Below are 27,070 nucleotides of genomic sequence, written 5' to 3'. Positions count from 1 at the left end.
CTTTTTCTGAGCTGAATAGGGGACGGGTGAGCGAATCCCTGCACCCCAGCCCCTGGGATCATTCTGTTCCTGGCTAGAAACAGCCCAGATGACACTTGGTGGCACCTGAGGAGCATCCGTGTCTGCGGCCTCCTGGCGTGTCCCTCTGCCTCATCTACCGTCCTCTTGCCACAGCTCCCCTGGGGCCCACCTCCAGGCCTTTGCCTCTGGGGTCCTGCATTCCCAGGAGTGGTCCCTTTAGGAATCTGGGCTGTTCCTAGGTGCCACAGGCCCTGGCCATGTGCTGCCAGGTAGCCCTGGTCTGCCCCCCTTACCTTTTGTGTCTCCTCCTGACCCTGAGGTCTGAGCAGGCAGGGCTGTGTGCACCATGAGGCACCCGGGTCCTAGCCCTGGCCAGTGCGGCACCCAGGGGGACCTTCAGAACACCTTCCGTGTGAAGGGACTCCGTGGCGGAGGTCAGATGCCCCCGTGTGAAGCCATCTGCTTGTGTTGCTGACTTGCCAATTATGATAAATACTCGTGGCTTTTTTCGTTAAAAAAAATTTCTTTAGTTGTAGATGGACACAATACCTTTGTTTGTTTGTATGTGGTGCTGAGGATGGAACCCAGGGCCTCCCCCAGCCCCTCCAATGCACCTTTTAAAGACCTTGCCTGGAGGATCCTTTGGACACACGGTGGTTGCCTTAAAGCAGACACAGGGCCTCGTGGGCAGGGAGCAGCTTGGCTCTTTCCTTTCCTCACTTCCCAGTCCTTGGGCGGTGGCGTCTGTGCCCCAGGCTGACAGCCGCTCCTTCCTCCTGCTGCGGATCGCCCACGCCCTCAGCTCTGCTGGATCCTCTGCCTGGGGCCCGCCAGGTGCCAGTCTGTGCTTGTGTCCCTCTCCCGAGGCCCCCTCCCAGCTCTGCAGATGAGAAAACTCTTCCCCAGAGGTAAAGACATTTGTCCAGGCCTGGGGTGTGGCTGGGGTAGAGTGCTTGCCTGGCATTTGGGGTGAGGGGGAGGGAGGGAGGAAGGAAGGAAGGAGTTTGCCCCGTCACTCAACATGGTGCGAGATTGGATCCTTCCTGCTGTCCCGGCCTGTCGCCTGGATGAGGCAGGAGGTCTCGTGGTGGAGCCCTGAGACCCTGGGTGGCTCGGGGACAGGAACTGCTGGGACAGGGAGGGTGTGGCCAGAGCCACCCAGGGAGGTGGTAAATGCCCCCTTCTATGGATAAACATCAAGAGGTGCTGTTCCGGCAGCTTACCCCCCACCCCGTCTCCCCGTTTTTTTGGGATCAGTTCTGGGAGGGGAGGAGGAGGAGAGCAGAGGGCTGGGCTGGTTTGGGTCCAAGTCAGACCAACTGCTTAGTTGGCCGCCGTCCATGATTTTACCTGCCCCAGGTTTGTGCAGAGGGAGGAGGGCTTCAGACCCCACTAGGAGTGGCTCAGAGCCTCCCGTGGGATCGCCCACAGGGGTGCCTGCCCGGGGGGGGGGGGCGGGGGGAACAAGGCTCCCCAACTGGGGCGTTTTCTGCCTGCTCAAGAAAACAGGCCCGGAGACGCCCGGCCCCCACTCCCCGAGACCTTCCTGTGGTTTTCAAAGCTCTTTCATGTTAACTCACGTGATCCTCCCCAAACCCGCCAGGGAGGGCAGGAAGCGTGGACAGCCGCCTCCCGAGCAGCCCCGGGTTTCCTTGCCCTCCAGTTACAGGTAAGGAAAACGGGCTCGGGTGGCCCCAACTGGTCTCCCAGGCCACCCAGCCGGGTGGCTATGGAAACGCTCACTGCCTGCGCACCCCGGCACACCAAGATCTTTTCTTCCAGTTTTTAAAAATAGGCACCATCTCAGTGAACACCAGGTGCCATCCGACAGGAGGCCCCTGCCCGCCCGCCTCCTGTCCCAGCCTGCCCAGCGCCTGGCCGCCCTCCCTGTCCGCGCGGGCCTTCCTGCCACGGGAGCCGGGCGATGCTCCGCCTTGTTCTGTGGTCACAGAGCTGGCGTAGCCGGGCCCCCGTCTGTAGCTTACCTTTGGTGCCTGCGAGTTAGCCGTTCGAGGGTGGCAGTATCTATTGCTCTGGACGTTTGGCTTTCGCCGCTGTAACCAGTCACTGGATTCTCTATGCTGATTTTTCAATTTAACTTTATTTTAATGAACGACACTTCAGGGACACCCCCTCCTCCCGCCCCGTATAGGAATTTGGATTTTAAAACAATACTCCCAGACCTGAGGCTGCCGCAGGTGGGCCCTCCTGCCGTGGGGCTTCTTGCCTCTGCCTGCCCAACGTGTCCAGAGAGAAAGGGTTTGTCTGATATCTGGCTAGAGCAGGGACAAAGACAAGGCCTTGTGTTAGTTCTCAAGGCCGAGACCAGAACACCTGACAGGAATCATTCAGAGGAGGGAAAGTGGGTTCTGTTTATGATTTCGGAGGTTCGGAGGGTCAGTCCTGATGGGCCAACTCCATTGCTCTGGGCCAAGGTGAGGAGCACTTCGTGGTGGAGGGTGTGATGGAGGGAGGCAGCGCCGTCCCGGCAGCCGGGAAGCAGGGAGCGGTCTTGGCACAGCCGAGGGGGGTGTCCATGTGCCTGTCTTTCAGTGCTGACCTGCAGTTCTGAACCCTAGCTACACGTTAGAGTCCCCTCAAGAATCTCTTTAAATATGGACCGCCCCGATGAGTCCAGTTAGTCACTGGGTGGGCCCTCTTCATTCTTCAGATGCTCCCCCGGGGACGGAACCCTGCTGCCAGGATTGAGAACCCTTGACTTCACCAACCCCCTTCCAGGAGCCCAGCAAACACCCGCCTTTTCTGCTTCCTCCCTCCCGCTGGCCTGGGAGCCTGGATCCCCTCTGGATGCCCGAAGTCCTACACCTAAGTCCTACACCAGAGTTTGTTTTGGTCCTTGTTTCAAGGCAGGACAGTTGGGAAGCTGTCCCACCAGGAGCCTGGAACCCCCCAGGCCTGGAGGCCCCGCGTGGCGTGGCTTATGGGGTGCAGACTCGGGCTGGGTCTGTCTTGTCCTTGGTGTTTAGCATCCTGATTTGGTGACCACCCTCAGTTTGCATCCCTGCTTGGTGATGGGGAGGGGTCTGCTGGGGTGAGGTGGGGGCCGTGGGCTTGGACGTGTGCCTGCAGCCGCGGTCACTGATCTGTGGGCATCACATGTGATGAATATCAGCGTTGGCTGCAGACCAGGAGGTTGCGCTTTAAGTTCAGATAGCATCAAATCATTTACAGGACACACTGTTGACAGAGGAGGCTTTGTGAGGGGAAAGAAGAGGCATATTGCGGATGCTAGCTGGGGCCGGGAAAAGAGGAGACCGGCCAGGGGCTCTGGCGCACACCTGGGATCCCAGCGACTCCGGAGGCTGAGGCAGGAGGACCTTAGTTTAGGACCAGCCTGGGTGACCCAGCAGCCTGGGTAACTCAGTGGAGAGCACCCCTGGGTTTGATCCTCAGAACTGAAATAAAAAAAGAAAGGAAGGAAAGGGAGCCCCTTCTACTGAGGACCGTGGACATGGGACCTGTTACCTAGGAGACGGGGGGGGGGGGCAGGCGGGAGGCAAAGCTGTCAGGCAGCCAGCATCGGGTTCTCCAGTCACCGTGACCGTCGGTGGTCACGGGATGGAGGATGTGGGAGGCTGTCTGTAAGTGGGGTCTGGGAGATGCTGGGGCCTGGCTGCAGGGTGCAGCGTCCCCAGGGGAAACGTGGGTGGGTCAGATCACGGGGTCCCCCAGTGCTAGGGAAGAGCTTCCTCCTCCTGGAGGAGCCCCTGAGCTGTGGGAAAGGAGTGGGCAGGGTCATCCTGGAGGCAGAAGACAGGAAATGGGCAGGAGTGAGGGGCAGTTGCAGTCCTCCCGGGGAGTGGCCAAAGGGCACGACCCAGGACTGGGCAGGAAGGGGCAGCTGGCCCCGCTGGGAAGCAGCAGCCTGAGGCCTGGGTGAGGCAGGGCCTGGGGCAGTGGGAACAGGGAAGGAAGAGCGGAGAGGCCTGGCCTGTCCCCCGGTCCTGTCCGGCAAGCTGCAGTTCTGGGTGGAGCTGGGAAGGAATCCTGCCCTGAGACCTGGAGCAGGGCAGAGGGGAGGTCACCCAGGAGGCCCAGGTGAAGGACGAGGACCAGGAGCTGTTTCACCGCTGCATTAGGGAAGGGGAGAGAGGGAGCCTGGGGGAGGGGGCTGGCAGCCGCCCTCCATAAGGGGGTCCCAAGTGTCAGCTGCTGCCCTGGAGCCAGTGGGTGGGACTGGACACTGGCGCTGAGGAGTCTACAGAGCTGTTTTCCTGCCCTGTGCAGTGGGCAGAGACCAGGTGCCCAGGCTAAGAAGCCGGTGGGTGGTGGAAGGATGGAGCCCGGGCATCGACCAAGGAGCTGGCTGTTCTGAGGGGGCTCGGCCTCTGAGGAGGAAGCCGGGGAGGGGGCTGGCTTGTTTGGGTTTGAGATGGAGCAGGCACACCTTCTTCTAGACTAACGGAGGGAACCGGAAGAAAAAGATCAAGTGAAGGTGACAAACCAGCCCCTCCCCTCTGAGCCTGGCCTTCCCTTTGGGGCTGCTTGGCAGTCCCCAGCCCGCCAGCCCCAGGGACATGTGGCCCTGGGGGCGCTTGGGCAGCTGCACATGGGCCAGCGGAGTCAGCCTCCGAACGCCCAGCCCTTCCCACCCTGGTCCAGGGCAGGAGCCCACGCTGGCCACAGAGGGAAGCCGGGTGTTTCCTGGGATCTGGGCGGGGGTCGGGGCGGGGGGGTGGTGAGGTGGACGGAGGAGGTGGCGGAAGGCTGAGCTTTGTGTTCATGGCCTGGCTCTGTGGCGCTCGAGCGTGAAGGCGACCGCAGGACCTGGAAATGGGGGCAGGTGTGTGCGTGCGTGTGCAGGAGAGAGGGGCATGCTGGGAAACCACATCCTCTTTCCCAGGAGGCCGCGGGTGTGGAGGGCAGCACGTGGTGTCCTGCGCTTCCTGGCAGGTGGCGGCCTCCGAGACTGGGAAGAAGGAACCGTGATTGTCCCCCTGAGGTCTGGAGCAGGACCCTACTGACCACCACTGCTGCCCATCTCCTTGGCAGCCCTTGTGATGGGATGGTCACCAGGGAGGTAGTGGGTGCTGCTCCTGGTCAGGTGGGCACGTGGCCAGGACCCTGTGGGGCCCTCTTTCAAGTGCTGCCCACTGGCCGGGTGCCCTCGGGCTCCTCAGCTCTCGGATGAGTCCTGGTGGGTACGGGTCAGGCTCAGAGTATCCCAAGCCCCGGAAGATGTGACTCAGTCCCTCTTGGGCTTTGGTGCCGCTGTCATTCCTTGGCTGGTGGCTGGGCCTCTCCTGCCTCTGTCTCCCTGTCTGGTACTTGGGGTTGCGTTTAGGGCCACCTGAGAAATCTGCCAAGTCCCCCTTGCCAGGTGAAGTCAGAGAGCCAGCCTGTCTCAGGCTCATGATGTGTCTTAGGGCCATTTTGATTTTAAAATGTAAATAAACTGGGTCCAGAAAATAAAAAGGAGAACTTTAAATTCCCTTTCCCTGGTATATTTTATAGTGGTGACACACGGAAGGTGGGCTGCACCGCTGGTAGCCTCTCAGCCTTCAGTGTCACGTGGCTGTTGGTCAGTCGAGCTCCAGAACCCTGTCATCCTCCGTGTCCACGAACAGCCGTCCCCTCCCCTCCCCTTGTCCTTGGCCTTGGCAGCCACCGGTCTGCTTTCTGTCTCCATAAATTCTTTTTTAAGTGCAATTCTATGTGACTTTAATATAAATAAACACAAGCTTGATGAGCTCGCTGTTGGAAGGGTGTGAGTTGGCGGAAGCCAGCGTGTGGACACCTCCGCCTCCAGAAGGGCAGGGGTGGAGGGAGCCCGGGTCTCGGCCTGCGCTGCCAGGGTTTTCTGCTCTCCCTTTGCATGTGGCCTGGGCAGCTTCCCACGGCCTCAGGCCCTCCACCAAGCCAAGCTCCTGCTTCATGCTCCTGGGGCCACGCCAATGCCTTGGGGCACCCTCAGGGGCCAGATGCCGAGAGCCAGTGGCCCGCCGCCTGCTCTCAGGTGCGTCCTGCCCTGGGCACCGGGAGTGAGTTTAATCAGACAGGGTGGGCAGGTCTGAATGATGCCTAGCCTCGGTCCAGCTGGCTGATTTCCTCAGAGAAGCTCTGTTCTCTCTGATACAGAAATCCAAGATGTGGGCATGGGCGGCCAGCCGTCTCCTGGAGCCGAGGCCGCTGTGTTTCTACCTCTGCACGGAAGTGCAGACACGGTTCTGGAAGTGACTCAGGGCTGCAGTGAGGCATCTCAGTCCAGGTTCTCCAGGACCTGGGTGATCCCAGGGCGAAAGGACACTGCCTAGGGCCACACCGTCCAGCACAGCGGCTCCTGGCCACGCGTGGCTCCTGAGCATGCAGAATGGGATATGTGCAAACTGGGAGGGGCCTAAGTGGGAAACACCCTGGATTCCAGAGTCTCAGTATTGACGGAGAAAGCAACGCGGGGTGTCTCCAGGGTTTTTGTCTTAGATGAGGTAAAATATATTAGGATGAGTGTCACCTGATCATTCCTGTGTTCTGAATTTGGCAACTAGGAGGTCCGAGCTTGCAGCTGTGGCTCGGATTCTGTTCCTCCCAGAGGGTTGGATGGCCCCTATGCAGGTGACAGGCTGTGACACTGCATGTGAGAGTGCTGAGTGGCAGAGACCTGAGAAAGTGCCCTAGGTGGCATTCCAGGTTGAAGAAGCAGCTGAGTAGCCCGGGGTTCCCTCTCTTGTGCTCTGGAGAGCTTCATTTGGTGACAAGAGCAGGTCAGCTGCAAGAGGGATGGGCACCTGTGCACAGCATCCAAGCTGCCACCTCCCAAGCCAGGAATCCGGAGGAGGGAGGGAAAAGGCCCGGGGAGAGCAGGCCGTTGGCCAGAGTGGCCAGGAAAGGTTTGCCGGGAATGGCCTGAGCGGCCAGAAGCTGGGAGGCAGAACAAGGCCTGAGTCTAAGCAGGAGGTTCAGCAGGGAGCACTGGGAAGGGAGCCCTCTGTCCCGGGGAGGAGGCCACAGGCGGCGGTGCAGGCCCTGTCTCCAAGGCTGGGTCAGCCCTGACACTGCTGAGATGGGCCCCCGCAGCCTGCTCTTTCCCTGGGTCCTGGAGCTGCCTGTGAAGGAGCAGGGAAGGGGCCCCAGAGTGGGCAGCGGGTGGTGGGGAGGACGGGCCTGGGGGAAAGAGGAGCCGAGGGTTTGGAGGGCGGCCCCTCCTGGCTGGGCCGGGCTGGACCTGCACCTGGCTTTCCTTCTTGAGATCAGGCTCCACGGTGCCCATTTTCTAGGTGGGAAGGTCAGATTCCAGGAGTGGCAGCCAGTGGAGTGGGTGCCCTGGGGTCTTGACCATCAGGCACAGGGTGGGACTGGAAGGGCCTTGGCATGCAGGCCCCGGGGGCGGGGCTAGAGTTGCACCTCATGGTCACACCTCATGGTCACACCTCATGGTCGCACCTCATGGCTGGGGATGGCTCTCACTTGGAGAACCCAGCCCAGGACCCTAAGATGCCTCTCCCAGGTGTCACCAGAGCTCAGGGTTTGCTCCTGGCCCCTAGCAAACCTCCTAGACCAGCCCCCCCCCAGCACTCATGTGGGAGTTGGCGTGGGGCCGCCTTGGCCAGGCCTGTTCCTGGGAGTGACTCACTGGGGTCAGAGGCTGGGGCATCGGGATGGGTCTGGAAGATCCCAGCGCCCAGGCCCAGCCCAGCAGGGTGGGCTCCCCCTTGGGGACCCCCGTGCCCATCCCCCACTGGGTCCCAGCACGTCACAGGGCCTGCAGGGAGTGCAGAGGAAGATCCCCGTGACTCACTGCCCAGGCCTTGAGGAGGGGCCAGCAGGAGAAGCAGGAGTCAGATCAGAACCTGAGTCGGAGGAGGCTCCTGAGAGAGGCGCCTAGGGTGAGCGGCCCGCCCTGCCCCACCCCCTGCCACAGCCAGCATTGCACTCAGGGTTCGCCTGTGCTCCACCCTCCCCCAAGCCTGGGGCAATGGCTTCCGGCTGGGTGCAGATCTGGACGGCGGGTCTGGACACCTTTGGGGCATTCAGGGTGGATGGCCCTGCTAGAGCTCAGCGGGAGAGCCTGGGTGTCAGGGCTGTCACCTGAGCAGGCTGAGGGAGCACCAGCCAGGCATGGGGTGGAGAGAGCACCACTCCTGCCTCAGCCAGAGGAGGGGATGGTGGCTCAGGACGGGCACAGACTTGGCAAATGCAGGGTGAGGGCGGCATGGCCAGGTCCGGGCAGTGGCCCCCATAGCTCTTCCCCAGGAGACTTGTCACTTTCCATCTGGGGGGTGTCTTGCGTGCAGGGAGAAGGCCCCCGCGCGCTACGCACCCCATGGTCGCGGCGCCTGCAGCCTGCACCCCTCTCCCCGCCTCCTGCTGCCTGCTCTGCCCCTCGGAGCAGTCCCCACCGAGCCTCCCTCCGCAGGCAGTCACGGGCCCTCCTACCTCTGCCCCGCGCTCTGGGAGGCTCCTTGTTCCTCGGCCACAAAGCCCCTTTGATCCTCTGCTCGGCTCCGAGCCATGTGACCCGGTGGGCGGGCCGCGGCTCTCCGGCGTCCAGCGCAGCCCGACTTTCAGCTGCTGGGGTGAGTCCTTGCTCTTTGTTCTCCCAGCCTCGCACGGTTGGCTCCGGAGCCTTCAGGTGGTGCGGCTGCCCGCTGGGCCCCTGGGGCCGTGGCAGTGGGGCCCGGAGCCTCACTGCCCCTTGGCCAGGGCCTGGGGCCAGCAGGACACTCAGAGTCCCTGGGAGAGGGGCGGCGGGGAGCTCATTCTCCACGCGGGGACCAGATTTTTGGTGGCGGAATGGAAGAAAAGGGCTTTGTGTGGCCACAGCTATCTCTTTGTAAATATTTGGCCAAGGAGGCGAGTGGTTCCGCTCTCCTCCTGTTGGGAGTGTCTTGGAGTGGGTTTCCCTCCAAGGGGCTTCCCTGACTTCCAGGGGCCGGGAGGAAGCGGGAATTAGCCATTGCTTCTCTCCAGTTGCTCCGCGCGGCTTCTCAGCCTTAATGAGTGGGAGGCTCCGAAGACGCGCTGGAGCTGAGCTCCATGACTGTGGAAACAGCCAGCAGAGACCCTAGCCCCCACGTTGGGTCAGCTTCAGGTTCCTGGGTCAAGCCTGGGATGCGCATCGCCTTACTGGGAGTGAGCAGGGTGGGGGGCTGGCATGCATTTGCTCCAGCTGGAGAATGCAGTGTGGGGGAACCCAGGTCTGCCAGCAGCTCCTCGCCGACCTGCCGTCCAGGGGGCTTTGCAGCCAGCGCAGAGGCTGGGAGAGCCTGAAATCCTGTGGCCAACGGTGTGGTCCCTACACACCCCCTAGCAGGGAGGGACAGAGGCAATGCCATCTGCTCCTGACACTCCACCCCAAACACCCCCTGAGGACTGACTCGGCCTCCAGTCTGCCTCGCTCTGTCCCTGCCCTGCGCCCTCGTCTTCTGGTAGGAAAGCCGCCCGCTCTCTGGGCCAAGGTCCGTGCAGCATCCCTCTGCTCCCCAAGAGAAGTTTGAAATTCCTTTCTTTGAGAAAAATGTACCACCCGGAAGCAGCCGGGCAGTGGGTTTCTGGCAGATCTGTTCCGGCACTGGGGACGGCCCCCGCTGGACCGAGTTGGAATTTGGTTAGGATCCCACGCTGAAAAACCCGTTGGAGGAGGAGGTGGGCGAAAGCCCCTTCCCCACAGTGCGTGCTTCCCCTTCCTTCATCCTGCTTCCTGGGACACCTGGGGGCCTCTGTGGCATTTACACAAGCTTGATACAGGGTGACCAGCTTGACCCCACCCCATAGCCAGGGCTCTCCTTTTCAGGCAATGGGTGGGAGAATGTGCTTGTGGAGGGCTCCTTTGGGCTAAGACATGGCTGTGGAAGGTGGCCTCTTTGTGACCCGCCTTTCTTATCATCTGTATCTGTTAACAACCCTCCTGTCCCCTGGCCGTTCCTGGCTGGGGCACCTACCACGTTGGTCCATCCCTAGATTGTGCCAGTGTGTCCCAAGAACACCCTCCCAAGGGCTGTCTGTCCTGGTGAGAGGGGAGAGCCGGCTGCGGGCACCGGGGAGGCCCTGCATGGGCCCCAGGGCGTCCCAAGGTGGAGGCCTGCTGCCCTCCTCTGCAGGCCCAGTCACAGGGCAGAATGTGGCAAGTCTGTGGTCAGCCACTACTCCACGTCAAGATGGACCTTCTTGGGGCCCGCAGAGTCCTCTTCTGGGCGCCAGACTGACTGCCCATGGCTGTGGGGACCGGCCGGCTCCCCAGGACCTTTGTCCCAGAACCCTGTACCCATTTGGGCCACCAGAACCACTGACTCCACCCCGCCCCAGGCCCTGGCCACCACATCCTCCCCGCTTCCTGTTGTGTCAGGACGCCTGACTGCGCCTGTCAGATAGGGCGGCTCTGCAGGGGAGAGGCGCCTCCAGCAGAGGGGAGACCCCGGCCAGGCGGGCCTGGCGCTGGGGGCGGCCAAAGGTCTCAGGGAGCCGGTGACCAGGGCTGAGCTTCCGCTTTCCTACGCCCTCTGCTCGCTGCAGCCCATAACGGCTTTCCCACACCACCCCGGAAGCTTCTGGGCCTCCTTTCTCTGGCTGGCTGTGTGTGGGGGAAGAGGGGCCTTATTTAAATGCACGAGGACAAAGGCAGATGCCTGGTGCCCCCCTCGCGGGAACCGCCTGCCCTCTCAGCCCCACTCCCCTGGCTCAGGAGCCCAGTGCCGGGCAGGGTCCCGTTTCCCACACCTGGGTCTCCAGGGAGGACACTTGCAGCGGGACTCCAGCCCTTGGCTGGGTGTCTCCCCAGACTCTGCCGTTCAGTGTGAGCTTGGGTTGTCTGTGAGCGCTGGGCTGGCTGCTTGGACAGGTAGGGACCTGTTGTCAAAAGCTGCAGAGGCCTTGGGAAGCTTTCCCAGGACCCTTCTGAGGGTGGCGGGCAGGCGGTGCCATGCACAAGAGCTCTGCTGTGGGTTTGTTTTATGGGGAGTCCGCAGGGAGGGCGCAGGTCTAATTACAGGCCAGTGAGGGGCTCCTGCCCACACCTGGGGCGGTGGGAGGCGCTGCATGCCTAAGGCTTCCGCCTGCCCGGCTCTCAGCAGGCTCAGGACCAGGCTCAGGATGGGGGGGGGGAGCTCACCCCTGCTCATCCTCCCTCCTTTCTCCCCCTGGGAACTGCACCCCTCCAGGCTGTGAGGGCCAGTGAAGAGGGCTCCCCACCCAAGGCCTGGGGTGCAGGGCCCAATTCCACTGTCCTGCTGCGTCTGCCTTCGTGGCACCTTGCCAGCCCCTGCCAAAGGCAGAGTTCATGGTCAGCTGCACAAGCTGCTCCTGCCAATTGGCCCCTGCTGGCACCAGGGGGAGGGTTCCGTGTCACCAGTGCAGAGTGCCTGAAGGTGACAGATTGGACCCTCTCTCTGGCCGGCCAGCCTGAATGCCATTGTGAATGCTTTACTTTGGTTCAGTAACTGGTTCCTGTAAGACGCCGGCTCCTGAGTGTCCCAGACTGCACTTGGAACTCCAGCTCCAGGTTGGGCTTGTGGGGGCTGACCCCAGTAGTCGCTGACCCTGACCCCTTTGGCCATGGGGAGGAGGTGTGCAGCCAGTGCAGAGAGGCTGCTCGCTGTCTGTTCCATCACCCTGGCTCGCAGCACCCCGCCCCCCGGCTCTAGGCCCCCAAGGATCTGCAGCTTCCGTCCAGCTCTTTGGGTGCCGGGCACTGAGGACACAGCAATGTGGTCATCAGAGAGTGGTCATGAGGTGAGCACAGTTGTCCTTGCCTGTGTCCCCAGGGGAATATGGAGGCCCTCCTCCCCGCTCCCAGATCCTTATCTCTAATCTTATCTCCTGGGCTCTGGCCCAGGTGCCTGTCACTGCCGAGCAGGAGATAAGATTTCCTGACCCCCCCAGGCCAAGACCAGCCAGGAGAGTGACTCACACCCACCCCTGGGGCCCCTACCTCCACGCACTTGTGCAAGGATTGCCACTCCTCCATCTGTGTCCCCAGTTCCTGGACCCCAGTTCCTGGACGTCCTAGGTGCTTGCTCAATTGATGTTTGATTGAATTAACAGTCAGCATTGGGTGACCGCAGATTTTCAACTTTTATCCAAATATTTTGTGGTGAGGCCACCCCGGGAGGGATAGCTGTCTCTGGGCTTTCCTCTCCTACAAGTCTTCTTGGAGAGCTTTTAAAAGGAAGGATCAAAACCCAGCATTCCTGGGTGGTTTGAATACCTTCTCTGACTTCCTTGCCTCCGGCTCCGTGTGAGTGGCATGTCTCCAGGACAGGAGCCACAGCTTCCCTGGGTTGTGTGCTGAGGCCCAAGAAAACACAGCCAATTGCTGGTGTCAGTTGTGGGCCCGAAGAGTAATGATGGGTCTGCAGTGACGAGCAGCGGGGAGAATCCCTGCTGTCTGTGGCGGGGACAGGGGTGGCAGGATGGCAGACCCGGTGTGACAAGTGGCAGAGGAGGGTGTCAGGCTCACCGGAGGACAGGAGACCCGTGAGGAACAGCCAAGATTGAGTCCTCGCACCTGCACCTGGCCCTGAGCCAGAGGGCACAGTCAGCCAAACCCTGGGGACCTGGTGACAGCATGGGTGATTGGAGCCACTATGGAGCTGAGCTGGGTGACTGAGGTCTCTGCAGGGGTCTCTGGATTTGAGATTCAGACAGGCTGACCAGGGTCCTGTGCCTTCGCTTTGCCCTTCTGAGGCTCAGCTAGACGGGGACAGTGGTGAATGGCAGTCGGGGCCTGGTGCAGACGGGCACCCTGTGTCTCAGGGTCAGCTGCCCATGTCCGCAGGGCTGTGGTCCCATGTCTTTGAGGACCGTGGTTGTGAGGGGTAGTTAGGTGCTTGCTGATGGGCGCTCCTGTTCCCAGGGTGTGGCGGGGGTCTGGGCGGTTCCAAGTGCGCCTTGGCTAGCTTTGGCACTTGGTCATTATCTCCCCTGTTTCCTTAGGCCACCTTGGTCACTTCCCCACCCAGCAGCTGGAAACGGGCAGCGGGGTGCGTGTTTCTGTGGCCTTCTTCTGACCTTTCCTCTGGAGACTCCCCCCGTCGGTTCACAGTGGTTGTTTTAAACATGGGGAAATAGGCTGGCACGTGGCTCCGCGGTAGAGCAGGTGCTCGGCTCGCGCGAGGCCCTGGGTTCACCGCCAGCACCGCGCACGCGCACGCGCGCGCACACACACACACACACACACACACACGGTGGAAGGACAGGTAGGGACTCAGCCTGTGAGGTCTGAGGAGCGTGGGAAACGCGGGTTCTCTTCTCTCTCCAGCCCTGGCCGCTCACTTGGAGACCTCTGCAGGGCTTCCTTCTAAATGCACTCTGCGAACTGGGCTCCTGTCCCCATTGCACAGACGTGACAGCTGAGGCAAGCTGGGAGGTCACTATGAAGTGGCCCATTGGTGAGAAAGTGGCCTCGGTAACTGTCTCCTCAGAGGACAGGTGACGCTTGCTCATGTGCGTAACTTACTCAGAGTGGACGGGCTTTAGCAGTTCACTGGACCCCTTCGACCCCCACCATCTGACCCGAGGCCAGCGTGGCCATACCCCAGTGCCCCTCGAAGCCCTTGATAGAGTCAGCGCCCCCCGCAGGCCCTGGCCAGCTTTCACCTCCACCTCCCGTGAGAGGGCCAGCAGGGCCTGGAGGGTGGTGGTTTCTACCTGGCTGATGTCTTCCTCGTGCCCAGTCACCTTGTGCCAGCCACAGCCTTTCCTCACAGCAGACCCCCGAGTGCCGCCGTGTAGGGCATACCTGGGAAGGGGTCCCAGGGTGGGGAGTGACCTCGGAAGTGGGCTGCTTGGCCCTCGGTCCAGGCTGTGCACTGCCGGGCCCCAGGGGCAGGGGCAGAGTGGGGAGTGACACCCACCAAGTGCCAACTACTCAGGTGGAGTGGGAGCCCCTCTGGAACCCCCCCCCGCCCCGCCGCTGCCACTGAGTGCTCCAGGAGCAGCCCCACTCCCAGAGGCGGCTTGTCCCCGGCCAGGCCTGGCTGTCTGTAAGGCTCAGATGAAGGCAAAAGCTGGGGAGCAGCGGAGCCCCGTTTGCACTGGCCCTGCCTCTGCTGATGGGTCACATGGTGAGTCCCCAAGGGGTGACGCTGTTGAGGCTCCCGATGGCCTCCAGCACCTGACCTGCCATCCTGTCCTGCTCGCCCTGGGACTGCCTTCCCGTGGGCTTCACAGAAACGTGGCAGGAGGCGGTCAGTGCCGCGGTGTTCACCGTGCATGCCCCGAGGCTCCCTGCCCTCCAAGCCACGGTCTTCTGGCTGCAAGACGGACAGTGGTGGTGGCCACATTGTAGGGCACCCTGGGGAAGAATGGAGGACCAGGGGCCATTTCAAAGAAGGTCACTAGCCACGGCTGCATCTGCAGTTAAACTCCAACTGCATGGCAGCTGCTGGCCGAGCGTGGGAGGAGCATGGCCTTCCAGAAGCTTCTGAACCAGCCGTCAGCTGTCAGATGGACTACCCTAATGCTGTGGCATGCTCAGGAGGCCAGGATGCAGGCACAGGGGTGGTGGAGATTGGACTCTGGGCCCTGGGGCTTTGCCAGGGGCTGGGGACGGCCCAGCTACAGTGGCAGTGGGAACAGTGGGGCCAAGAGAGGGGGAAGTGCTCAGTTCTGGGAGTGGAGCCTGGTGTGGGCATGTGGGGAACATGGAAGGGGATCCCAGCATCCAGGAGGCGATGGCAGTGAGGGGTGAGCCCCCACACCCAATGCCTGCTGCACAACTGTCCCTCCAGCCTTGGTCCCCAAGGGTCACCCACACTGCACTCCAGGCTGCCGCTGCTTCCTGCTCACCTGGGAACAGGGAGGCCACTCAGTGTAAGGGTTCCCCAGCTGTCTTTTCCCATGGCTGCAGCTGGCACACCCCCCCCTGCCCCCGCCCCAGGGCTCATGGTTGCTGGACTGCCTGGTTCCATCTCCCCAGGGTCCTGGGCCTGTGCCTGTGGGCCCACAGCCACCTCTGTCCTCATTCATGCATCCGCTCATTCACGAATCCACTCAACGGTGCCTTTGTGCGTTTGTGGATAGCCTTGAGGTACTGAGATGCCACCACGATGATGGCCCTGGCCTGGTCTGCGAGGACCTCATGGCAGCCATGTCCCCAGAGTGCAGCCCTCAGCCTGGCCCTCCATGAGATGTGGAGGGGAGGCAGATGGCCCTGCTGTGTGTGCCTTGACTAAGCAGCAGAAACTGGCCCCAGTTTACAGAGTAGGAGCATGGCTGGGGACGTGGGAGGGTCCCGTGAGGGACCTGGGTGTGTGGGGGAGCAGGAGCGTGGACACTACACCAGGGTAGGCTGGCCCTCCCTGGCTCACCATGGGGCTGTCTTCCAAGGACTGCTGGGAACAAAGACTAACCCCATGTGATGCTGGAGACCAAACGCTAAAGTTGTCATTAAACCGTGAGCAGCCCAGGGGCCACTCCCTCTGGGCCAGCGTCACCCTGACCGAATCAGGCTTGACGGAGTTCTCTCTGGGCCTCGTCTTCAGCAGGGCCCCTGGCGGGTGCTGTAGGTTTGGTTGAATGGAGAGAGGGCGTGGGTACTGCAGAGGTGGCCCAGGAAGTCCTGGCCCAGCAGCGGGGTCCCTGCCGTCATTTCCTCCTGGCCCGGGCAGGGCCCTGTTGGGAGGCTGCAGCCCCTGCACCTTCAGCCCTCTGCCTGGGCTCCAGGGAGTGGGGTGCTGAGTGGGGTGTCTTGGGGCAAGGCTTCCCTTCCCTCCCTCCTGCCCAGGGACACTGGGGACAGCGGAGCTCAGTCTTCCTGATGGCTGCTTTTATTGCTGCGGCCGCTCTTTCCATGTGGCGGCTCCTGCCTCCTCTGTGAGAGCGTCCTTCTGTGACTGCAGACTCCAGCCCTCGGCACCAACGGGGCCCTCTTTAAAATGCCTGTGAGAGCTTTATGTTGATGGCCGTGGTTGGGGTGAGCAACAGGAAGGGGAGCAGAGATGAGCCCACTGAGGACCCTCGATACCAGGAGCTGCAGGTCGAGGTGGGGGCTTGAAGGCCCTCCCTGCAGGCTCATGCAGGGATGCTCCAGCCCGAGGCCACAGTCCCTGCTCTGGGGGGTGGAGGGGGTGTTCACATCTCCCCACTCTTTGCTCTTTGCTGCCAGTATTGTCCTTAATAATAGCTTTATGGAGACGGAATTCACATGTTATGACATCCACTCTTTTAAAGTATCCCGTCCAGTGGTTTCAAGTTGTATGAGTCAGGGTTCCCCAGAGAAATGGGACCCACAGGAGGTGTGTGTCAACAACAAACCTCTGTGTCCCTTGGGGACAAGGTGCCCAAGGTGCCCCTGCCTGGAGCCTCAGGTGCTCCTGGACCCAGAGGTCCTGCTTTTTCCTGTCCACTTTACCTGTGATGAAGCTTGGCTTGTTAATCAGACACAGAAGGAGATTAACAGTCACGAGTAGGGAAAGGACCACTGTGCAGTACACAGGAGCGGTCATTTCAAACTAATGGATCGCTGACCTGTGGCCCGCGGCTCAGGTCAGGGTGTTCAGGCTGTGGCCAGCCGTGGGTGACTGCAGCCACGGAGAGGGAGGGCCCAGAGGGGCTGGCCCTATGTGGACCAGATTTATCGCTTGGATCGCTCCCCCCCCATCTCGGAGGTGGGAGGTTCATGGCCCGACGCATCAGTTTAAGTGTGAAGGAGAGTGAATAGGAGACCGGCACACGGAATTCCCGACACCCAGAATTCTCGACACATGGAATTCCTGACACAGGGAAGACATTATAAGGAAACAGCCCCACAGCAATGGTGGAGCCCAGGGTTTGCACTAGGTTGACGAAGCATGAGAACAGTGGTGACCTGGGTCAGCTGAGTGGTTGCCTGGGGAAGCGGGCGCAGCCTGTAGCCTGTCTGTCAGGTGCCTCTCTTGGGAGATGAGGGTGCTCTTCTGCAGGTGTGGAGGGGACCTACCAAGCCAGGGTCTTAGGACCTCCTTCAAGGGAGCAGGGAGAGGCCAGAGTCTTTTCCGCTCCAGCCATTTCTCACGCCAAGGTGCCTCGTCGGGCAGCTTCTGAACCCTGTCACCTTCTCCTGATAGGAGGGGCCCGTCCACATCAGGGAGGACACTGGCTTTACTAAGCTCATCCCCAGACTCCCTTCAGGTTCAAACACGGGGGGCCCTGGAGCCCAGTCAAGGCAACACATTAAAATAACCATCATGGCTGTGCAGCCATTACCCCTGACTCCTGGACGTGCGCTGCCCTTTGCCTTTCTCCGTCCCCTCCCCTCCTGGCCCCTGGTGTCCACCCACCTGCTTCCCGGCTCTGCATTTGCCTGTTCTGGATGCCTTGATCGTGGAATCACGTGACACGTGACCTTCTCTGTCTGGCTGGAGTGGTGATTTCGAGGTTGGTCCTTGCTGTAGCCTGGGCACGCCTCGACCTTGTTCTCAGTGCTGGGACGGGACCCAGGGCTGCGGCCTGCGAGGCAACGCTCTGCCACCAAGCCACACCCCAGCTGGCGCTCCGTTCCTCTGTGCTGACCACCCTCAGGTGACGGCCGCTGGGCTGCCCCCCCCCGGGCTGCCCCCCTGGGCTGCCTTGAGCTCCAGTGCGTGGTCTTGGTGTGGCCTTCAAGGGGACCCAGGTTTTCTCCCCCTGGGGTGATTGCTGCGTCCATTTGAGCACAGCAGGCTTTACGCCCGTGTGACAGAGGACGGTCCAGCCTGGAGCATGGTTAATTATTTCTATTAATTTTTTAAAATGTTTATTTTTTAGTTATAGGTGGACACAACATCTTCATTTTATTGTTATGTGGTGCTGAGGATGGAACCCAGTGCCCCATGCATGGCAGGCGAGCGCTCTACCTCTGAGCCCCAGCCCCAGCCCCTATGTTAATTTTTATTTTTCTTTAATTGTAGCTGTTTCTCTGAGGTTTGCTCCCACGGCCACCCTACACCCCAGGAGGCCAAGGGTCCCTTTTTCTCTCCTTGAGCTCACTGGAATAGGCTGAATTCTCTCATGGATGACTTGGGGTGCGGGTATGGGGTGTGGAGTGGCCATTTGGGTCTGCAGTGGGGTCCTGGGCCGACTTCTAGCTTCCTCTGCTGGCTCAGGGCAGGCCATGTCAGAAAGGGGAAGTGGGAGTTGTGTGTATTCCCTGCAGGAGATGGCGGGCGCTGGGCGCGGGTGGGTGGGCTGTTGCAGTGTGAGACAGGAAGTGGGTGGGCGGGGCGGGTGGGTTTGGCCTGCTCTGCCTTGGAAGGCCTGGGACAGTGACTTTCCTGATTGTCTCCCCCAGGCCAGCCTCAGTCCAGGGCAGGAGCGGCCTTCCTGGGGGAGGATGTGAGCACAGGAGGGGGCGGGGCGGCCCACTGGTCTCCAGGGCTGGGCACCCTGCTATAAGTGTTTCTGGAATGTTCTGTGCATCTCAGGCACAAAAGGTAAACTATAGAAGAAATGGGAGCCCAGGTCACTTTAAACCCCCACCTGGTGTGCAGAGCCAAGCCCTCTCCCTTTGGCTAGCCCGCCAGGGTCTGCCTTCCTGGGCTGTGTCCTGCTGCGTCCTCTTCAGGGACTGGACTCTCCAGCCAACTTGGAAGGCCCACTGGGCACAGCCTCAGGAAGGCCACGGCCGCTCCCCCTCCTCCCCCTCCGTCCCTCCTGGTTCCTGGGAGAAATTACCATATGAATGTGGCTCCTTCCCGGAGCCTGGGCTGAAAGGGGACTGGGAGGGGACTGGCTCCCACCCTCCCGGGCCTCCAGGTCCCCGCACTGACTGCAAAATCCAGCCACAGCCTCCGTCGCCATCGTCGGCAGGTTCCCAGAGGTTGTCCCAGAGGTCGCTGCTTGAATCCCACGTAGGTAAACCCGGGCGGCCCTGGTCCTGCGGGGTGGAGGGGACGCGGCCGGGGAGGGTCCCCGCAGCAGGCCCCAGAGCCCCTCATTGAGCTGACTTTGCTGCGGTGTTTGCTGATTTCAAGACACAGCCAGTTGCCATAAGAGTGTGACCCCTGCGACGGGCCTGGGCCCACGATGGATGTGAAGCGCTGTGCCCCGGGGGGCCCCTCGTCAGGCCTGAGGCCCAGGGTGTCTGCCTGTGGCTGAGCGCGTGCAGGTCAGGGCGCCGTGGACGTGGGGCGCTCCACTGCCCTGGCCGCGCCTAACCTGGTGGATTCCCTTTGCCAGGTGTGCATGTCACTCCTAAGCCTGGGCTGGTGAAGACCCCTCCCCCAGGTAGTGAGGGCTGTGGGGGAGGCGGGCCCAGGTAAGGCCCTTGCCCACTGCCCTCCGGCTCTGCCCGCAGCCCAGAGCCCTGCATTGGTGTGGGAGGATTAGGGCCCAGCCAGGCCGCCCATTCTCCGCCCCATCCCACCCCCGGACCATTTCCTGAACATGTCCTCAGTGGCCCCCGCCCCAGCCGCCCCAGGAAGCCCTTCCATCCTTCCCTGCGCCTCTGCTCTGGGCTCCAGCAGATGATGGAAACCGGAAATTGTTAGCATCTCATTCATATGCTGCCACACACACGGCAGCCGTGGGAAAGGACACTGGCCAGCACCCGGCCCGGAGGCCAGGAGGCAGCAGGCGGCACCTGGGCTCTCTGGGGAGTCGCGGCCACCCTGGGGTGCTCTAGGAAGGAAGGTGCAGAGGAGAGTGCAGCTGGCTGACCCACCACTCATTTGCAGCATCCCGGTAGGTGTTTGGAGGTTGTGAGGCTTTGTGCTCGCAGTCAGACAGACAGACCCCGGGGTGCCGCAGCCAGCTGGGGAGGCCGAGTAACAAGCAGCCGCTCACTGAGCAGGGCCCCAGAACCGAAAGACCCTGCGGTCCGCAGCTCTGGGAAGACAAGGGGCAGTTCCCAGGAGCAGCAGGGGAGAGAATGTTCTGGGCAGGGAGGCTGTGTGGAGCCTTGTTTGAAGGGCTGAGAGGGAGCCAGGGAGGCTGTGCCCGTGTGGCTCTGGAGAGCGAACCAGGGGTTGGGCATTTTACTTACAAAGAGCATGCGCCTTTTGTCAACATCTGACCTGATCCTCATAATCTCCTGGCACACATATTATCCCATTTCACATATAAGAACGTGGAGGCACAGAGAAGTTGGGTTGCTGGCTCAGGGTCACACAGCTTGTCAGTGGAACAGGATTCTGGAGCCTAGGACTCTGCTGCCCTAGACACGATGGACATCAGTCACAGTAGCAAGGAGGGAAAGGGTCACCTTAGTTTAAGTATCCAACGCCAGAGCACCAGGAAGTCCCCTGGGGAGACTGGGTCAGGCAGTTCGTGCCTCAGGGGATGGTCAGCAAGTGAGGGGACACTGGGCTGAATCGGTGGAACTGGGGGTGTTGGCAAGGGAGAAGCCTGGCTGTCAGCTGTGACCACTTGTGGCTGGGGCTGCTGAGGGGAGGTGGGGAGAGGGTGGGCTCAGGGTGGGGTGTGTCCAGTTCTAGGTGCCTTTCACATGTGGCTGTGACCAGGGTGGCGCCTGGTGCCGGGCCTGGCATGGAGGGGCCTTGGGACACGGGTGCAGAGCCACTATAGACTCCTGGCGCTGTGAGGCTGGCACTGGTGTGTGAACCTGGGTGGAGAAGCTGGTTCAGCCGTCCAGGGGAGGGTGACGTCAGTGAGGAGCCAGGCCTGTCTCTGCCAGAGCTGGTGCCCATAGAGCGGGGGTCCGCACGCCAGCGGGGGCGAAATTAGGGGAGAGGAGAGGCGGTCAGGAGCCTATTTCCCTGGCTTGGGGAAGGTGTGACCCGTGTCCTCCGCCTCCAGAGGACTGGCAGCTCTGCCTGGTCAGAACCTCCAATCCAGAGGTGCATCTGAACTTCCTGCCAGGCCAGGCTGCGCCACCTGCTCGTTCCTGGCTGGTGGGCGCGAGGACGTCCTGTCCGCAGCCTTTTCTCCTGGGCGTCCCAGAGCTGATGAAGGTGTCTGACTGCACGGTGCCCCGCAGCGGGGGGAGAGCCTGCGGTGATGTGTTTCTGAGATTCCTTGGATCGGCTACCTGTCCATCCACCTGTCCACCCACCTGTCCACCAGCCCATCCATCCACTCATCTGCCCACTCATTCATCCACCCGTCCCCCACCCCTCCATCCACAACCCTTCCATCCCCATCCATCCACCTACGTCTACCCACTCCTCCGCCTCTCCGCCCCTCGTCCACTCATTCATTCAGCTGCCCTCCTGCCCACTCAGCTGCCCACGTTGACCCCCCTCCTTGCCTCAGGCCTTTGGACTTGCCGAGCTCTGTGCCGGGGAACGGCTTCACAGGCTTCTGGGCCTCTGGCTCACCCACTGGCTGCTTGGCTCCCCTGGAGGGGGACTGGAGTGGCACTGGGCAAGGGTCTTTCAGACGGGCAGGAAGCCCGCAGCCGAGCTGGGGGGTGACGGGAGGCCGAGGCCAGCAGGGCTGAGCTGAGGGGCCCCACAGGGAACTGATGGCAGCACCGCAGGCCGCCGGGTGTTCCCGAGCTCCCCACCCTGTCCCGAGGTGGGAGAGACCCACCCGGCTCTTTCAGAGTGGTCAGTCTGCACTGCTCCCACCTGGGCAGGTGACCACCCCTACCCCACCCCTCCTGGGCCCTCTGACACAGTCGGGGGGCTGTATGAGACACCTTTCTCCCTCCTTAGGGGGTCTTTCGTCAGGTCCAGCCTTCAGCCCCCAGCCTCTCTGAAGTGACCTGGGCCTCAGGAAGCCTCAGGCAGCGTGGGCCGGTCTGTGCAGAAGGGGCTTGGGTGGTGTCTTTGGGGAAAGGCCCTTTTCTGCTGAGGTCCTGCCGGGGGACAAACTGCGCTGCCCCTCAGACCCTGGTCTATTGGGTCACCTCCGGCCGTTCTCACCATGGGGCTCTGGTGTGTATCTGCTAACAGCCGCGCTGATAGGAGAGGGTCTGGGGAGAGGAGGCCGGCCCCAGCCCCCTCTGCCTAGGGGGACATCCCTGATAAGAGGAAATTCCACCCTGTAACAAATGGCCAGTTGCCACCATTTTGCTGGCGGGGGTGGGGGACTCTTCTTTTCTGAACTTTGCAGGAATCTGGATGGCAGCCTCTGGTTGGGGTTGCCTGGTGGGGCCCGGGTCTTGGGTGTGCTTTGTGGGGTGCAGCTGCTGCTTGGATTCCCTGGGAGAGGGGAGGCTTGGGGGGCATTCCCGTCCCGCCCCAGCTGGAGATGGGGGGGGGCAGTGGAAAACTGAGAGGCAAAGTAGATCCCTGGCACAGGAAGTCAGGGCTCCTCCGTGGCCTCCGGGACTTTGGGGAAGTGCTTGGGGATGGCTTGCAGGTTGCAGCCTGTTCTGACCCAAGATTGATGTCTCAATCCTCAGCAGCTCCCCAGGAGGAGGAGGAGGGGCCCTGAGAAGGAGGCAGAACTGAAAGGGAGCCCTCCAGAGGGTAGGAGGGGGTGGGGCCGTGCCTTGGACTTGGGCCAAATGTGACTTTGTGCACTGGGCCAGTGAAACTGTCTTGGTGGATTGTGGGCTCCTGGAGACAATGGAAGAGAGGGTTGGGGGGAAGAGCAGGGGGTGGCCAGACTGGCAGTGGGAGTGGGGAAAGTGGGGCGCCTTGGGTCCCTGAACAAAGGAAGAGTTGTGTGGGGGCAGAGCCTGGCCACCCTGCCCCTCCTGGGTCCTGCAGAGGGCATGGGGCCACTGGGGGCCTCGGCCTTCCGACACTGCCACTCCTGCTCCCGAGAGGGAGAACCCGCTCACGAAAACTCATCCCTGATTTAGTTTCCAGCCCCCAACTGGACGCAGCCTCCTGCACTGGCAGGCCCGGCTCTCTCTGAGCTTTTGTGCTGGACTTCCACACCAGTCTCAGGTGGGGCAGAGGCTCGGGTTTCTGGCTTGCCAGCTCTTAGCCGGCTCCAGGGAGACACCTCCCGCCCCAACAAAGTGAGAAGTGTGGTTCCAAGTGGAGCTACTTACCACGTTAGGTGAGCCACGTGTGAGCCGTGTGCGCTTTTACGATCCGGCCCCTGATCCTGGCCTGTACAAATTTGCAAAATTCGCTCATTGATACTCAGTGTTTCCATCTTTAGAAAAGAACAGGAAGTCCCTTGTGACATTTACGAGGAGCTTGGGGTGGCTTGGGTCGTTCATGGGGACGCGGCTCAGTGACAGACAAGCAGAGTGGAGAACATGAGAACAGACCCCGGTTCCAGAGCCCTCCAGAGAGCGGCAGTCCCACCTCTGCCCAACCCAGGCGCCAGCCTCCGAGGCCTGGGGATGCAGCCCAGCTGGCGGGAGCCCAGCCTTTCCCTCTCCCCTGCGCTTCTTGGACTTCTTCTCTGGCCTTTGACCTCTCGTCATTTCATGTTCCTGTCCTTCTCCAGCCAGGGACACAAGACTACTTTGTGTGTGTTGATAAAACTTCACCAAGTGCTGAAGCTTAATCCAGGGATAGATAACCCGATTCAATCCTAAATTCCCCTTAGGCCAAGTTGGTTTTTTTAAATTGGTGGCTCATTCACAGACCCAGGGCGCCTTGAGGGTCCCTCTGAATTGCCCAGATATCCGTGTGTGTGTGTGTGTGTGTGTGTGTGTGTCTCCTTTGTCCATTCCCTGAAGGGTCCTTTCCCTCCATTGGCTTCTATAAGGTTGGTGACACACAGGTCCAGCACCTCTGTGATCACCTGACCTGGAAGGGACTTGCACCATCTGGAAGGCTTGGCTGATAGATCATCTTCAAATGCATGAACTTCGGGGGCCTGGAGATGGAGCTCGGTGCCGGAGCCCTGCGCGCCGGTGTGAGGCCAGGTGTTCCGTCCCCAGCCCGCCGTCAGAAGAACCAACACGCAACCTGCCTGCGAGCGAATGACCATGGTGCCATGCACCGCCTCTGTTTTCATTCAGCCTGATCTCCAGTCTCTCGTCTTGGGCTGGGTGTTCAGTGTCCCCCATGCCTGGTCCTCGTACAGAGGTGGAGCCTTATGGAAGTGATTGGATCCTGAGGGGTCTGCCTCACCAAGGGATCAACCCATTGATGGAGTCGCAGCTTAGTGGCAACCTGGGAGGTGGTGGAAACTAGGAGGTGGGGCCTAGTAGGGGGCGTGTCCTACCTTAGCCCCTCCCTCTCCGCTCTGCCACACCCACCCTACCCTGAGACTCTGCCTCCTCTCGGCCCAGAGCGAAGGAACTGGCTGACCTTGGACTGACACTGAGCCCAAAGGAGTCTTCCACCCATTTAGTTGTGGCTCTTGGGTATTTGGTCACAGCGATACAGAGCGACTGACATCTAACGCCATCTTTTGGTTTATTATTAGGAAGGAAGGAAGCGATAGATATTTACAAAACACTGAAGTTTGCGGTCCTGTCCCACTGGGGCCCGGGATCGTTTTCTCCCGTTATTGTTTATAGCTGTTGGTTGACCACCTCCTCCCAGGGCAGTTCCTTCCAGGTCTGCCGCCTTGCGCGGGTCTGGTATCTAGCCCCATGGCTCTCCCTGTCTCTCCTTCACCTCTTTCCTGAACTGGTTCCTGCTGGCTCCTCCCTCCACCCACTCTCATACCAGAGGAGGGACTCATCTGAGTTGGGCCTTTGGATGTGTCAGCCCGACCTGGGGTGAGCTCCTGGAGGTGCAGTTTCCGGATGAGGATGGACATTTTGCTGTCTACTTGGGGTGTAGGTCCCTGGGAGCTTTGACAGGGCACCGGGGCTGCTTGGCCTCCTGTTTGGGGGCCCAGAACCTCTGGTGCACCAGGGTCTGCCCTCATCAGGCTGGGAGAGCTTGGGAGCACTGGCCAGCCCTTGGCGCTCAGGTGCCTTTTCTTAGAGGTCATGGAAATCAAGGTGGGAAAGCCCAGGAGAGGCCTGGGGAGAGCCCCCGGCCTGCAGAGCCAGCTGGGCAGGGCCTCCTGGCAGCCCTGTGCTGCTGGGCCCAGCCTGCGAGGCCCGGAGCCTGTGGCCACAGTACAGAGCGCTGCCGCAGGGCCCCTGGACCACCCGCTGAGACACAGGGAGGGCTACTTCAGTCCTTCCTCCCCACCCAAGGACCTGGCCTGCAGGGCTGCTTGCCCCTTCAGATCCTGGCTCCGCTCCCCACTGTCCGTGCAGCCCCAGGCAGTGACAAAGCCTCATCAGCCTCAGCGTCCTGTCTGTGAGGGGACAGATAAGCGCCCACTCCCAGGGTGCTGGTGCCGACTCCCAAGCTCAGGAAGAACAGGAGTGAGGGCACAGGGGTGTGGGGAGATGCCCAAGGCTGGGCCTGGGCCTGGGGACTTGGCAGGCACCGGGGAGGTGAGAGAAGAGGGAGCAGCAGCCCCGGTCACCATTCCTGTGCCCAGGTCACGGCCATCTTTAAGAAGTCCCTCTGCAGGGGACCGGGGTCATCTCATGTTTACGGGGTGTGACATCCTTTCTGCAGTCAAGTGCTCCGCGGGGCTCACTGCAGGCCAGGCAGCTGCAGGCAGGACAGTGTCCCTGGCAGCCTTGCCCACAGTCCCTGGGGGTGAGCTCCAGGAGGTGGTGGCTTCTCCTGTGTGCCCCGCTGCTGACAGAGAGGGTCACCCTGCTGGAGGACGCTGGCTGCAGGTGCCCTGGTTTCAGAGGCCCTGGAGGCCTGGCAGGTGAGATGAAAGGCTGTCTCTGGGTGCAGTGTCCCACTGCCCTGATATTTGCTGGGCCCTGCAGGTGTCCGGGGCAGGCTGGCTTTGTGTTCTGCTGCCCACTGCAGGCAGTTATTGAGCACGGTGTGAGGGGTGTCTGGGGGGAGACTCCCAGATTTGCAGGGGTTGCATGCCTGGGCGTGAGACAGGGCAAAGGCGTCACCCTGCAGCTTCTAGATGTTTCCTTGGAGCCGAGGCCGTTGCCCACAGAGCTGCCTCTGCGTTTGGCCCCTGGGGCTGTGCGGACAGGAGGCTTGTGTGGACTCCCCTGGGATTCAGAGCAGCCAGACCAGCAGGGACAGGAGGGCGGCCCCTGGTGCTGGTCCCCAGGTCTGGCCTGCAAGCCTGCTGGCATGAGGTGCGCGACCCCAGAAGGCCTTGCGTTTCCTGCCTCTGGGCACCTCTGCCAGGCGTGTGGCCCACAGCCCTCCCCACTACAGGTGTGACTCGATTCTGCCGTCCTTGGTGGGCGCTGGGGTAGGGGGCAGGTGGGACCGGCCTGGGCTCCCCTGATGGCAGCCGCCCTTTTCTTCAAGACTCTGGGGAAAAGACGGAGCAGCAGGTGCCCGGGGAGAGAGGGAGCGGCAGGTGGGCCTGAGAGCAGAACGGGAACCTACAGAGAGACCCTGTCAAAATCTGCACCGGCACCTCCGGCTGGTCACCACCCGAGACGCCCTTGCTGGGAGGTGACAGGCTGCTTGCCGGGACGCGGCAACATGTCGGGCCTGAGTGTTGGCACGTGAGCCTCGGCTGTCCTCTGCCCCGTCAGCTGGCTGGTGTGGCCCAGCTCTGCTAGAGATGCCTGCCTGCCCCTCCCCCACCCCTCAGGTGCAGGTCCCAGGCATTTATTCTCAGCCTCGTGCAGCCATCACCTCTGTCTACTTCTAGAATTTTCTCACCTCATATTCCCTACTCAGTAAGTACCTCCCTCCCCCCAGCCGCTGGCAACATGAATCTGCTTTCCATCTCTCAAGTCACCCGTGGAGGACGATTCGTGTGCGTGGAGGCACGAGCCATGGAGCTTGGTTATTTCCACCGAGAGTGGTGTTTCCGGGGCTCACCCAGGTGTGGCACCGGCCAGCTCTTTCTTCCTGTCTGTGGCTGGGGAAGCTCCATTGCAGGGATTTGCCACATTTCATTGATCCATGGAGGGACGCTCACCCACTGAGCCGCATCCCAGCCCTTTTATTTTTACTTTGAAACAGGGTCTTGCCAAGTTGCTGAGGCTGGCCTCAAACTTGCGATCCTCTGTCTCAGCCTCCAGAGTTGCTGGGATCGCAGGCGTGTGTCACGGTGCTGGGCTAGATGTTTCTTGGGTAGTTGCTTTGTGCTCCTCCCTGGACTGAGGGTTGGGGATACCCCTGAATGAGCCACAGCCTTGGGCTTCCAGGAGCTTGAGATGACGGGTATTGGGAAATGTGCAGCCTGCTCCCCAGGCATAAGGTCGCGGTCTGTTTGGGGACTGGGTATCCAACATGCATCACGGAGGGAATGTGAGCTTTCGGGGTGAGAGTCAGTCCAGGCCTCTTTGGCCTGACCATTTCCAGTGGTG

General features: G+C 61.4%; 1 protein-coding gene across 6 annotated transcripts in view; it reads left to right on the top strand.

Annotated features, from left to right (window-relative positions):
• Window positions 1-27,070, top strand: part of Septin9 (septin 9) — a 140,815-nt gene that overhangs the window by 102,323 nt on the left and 11,422 nt on the right. Inside the window, exon 1 of one of the 6 annotated variants that reach the window (XM_076869241.2) lies at window positions 912-929. The exons of 3 other annotated variants lie outside the window; for them this stretch is intronic. The gene's annotated coding sequence lies outside the window, so the exon portion shown is untranslated. Of the gene's footprint in view, window positions 1-911; window positions 930-8,479; window positions 8,556-18,766; window positions 18,783-27,070 lie in introns of those variants that run through there. 2 more of the 6 variants (XM_076869242.2, XM_076869243.2) reach the window with 2 other exon arrangements.

Source organism: Callospermophilus lateralis, chromosome 11, assembly GCF_048772815.1.
Source record: "Callospermophilus lateralis isolate mCalLat2 chromosome 11, mCalLat2.hap1, whole genome shotgun sequence".
In the NCBI taxonomy this organism is placed as follows: Eukaryota; Metazoa; Chordata; class Mammalia; order Rodentia; family Sciuridae; genus Callospermophilus; species Callospermophilus lateralis.
Note: the sequence above shows the minus strand (reverse complement) of the source record. Positions and strands in the feature narration are given on the sequence as shown.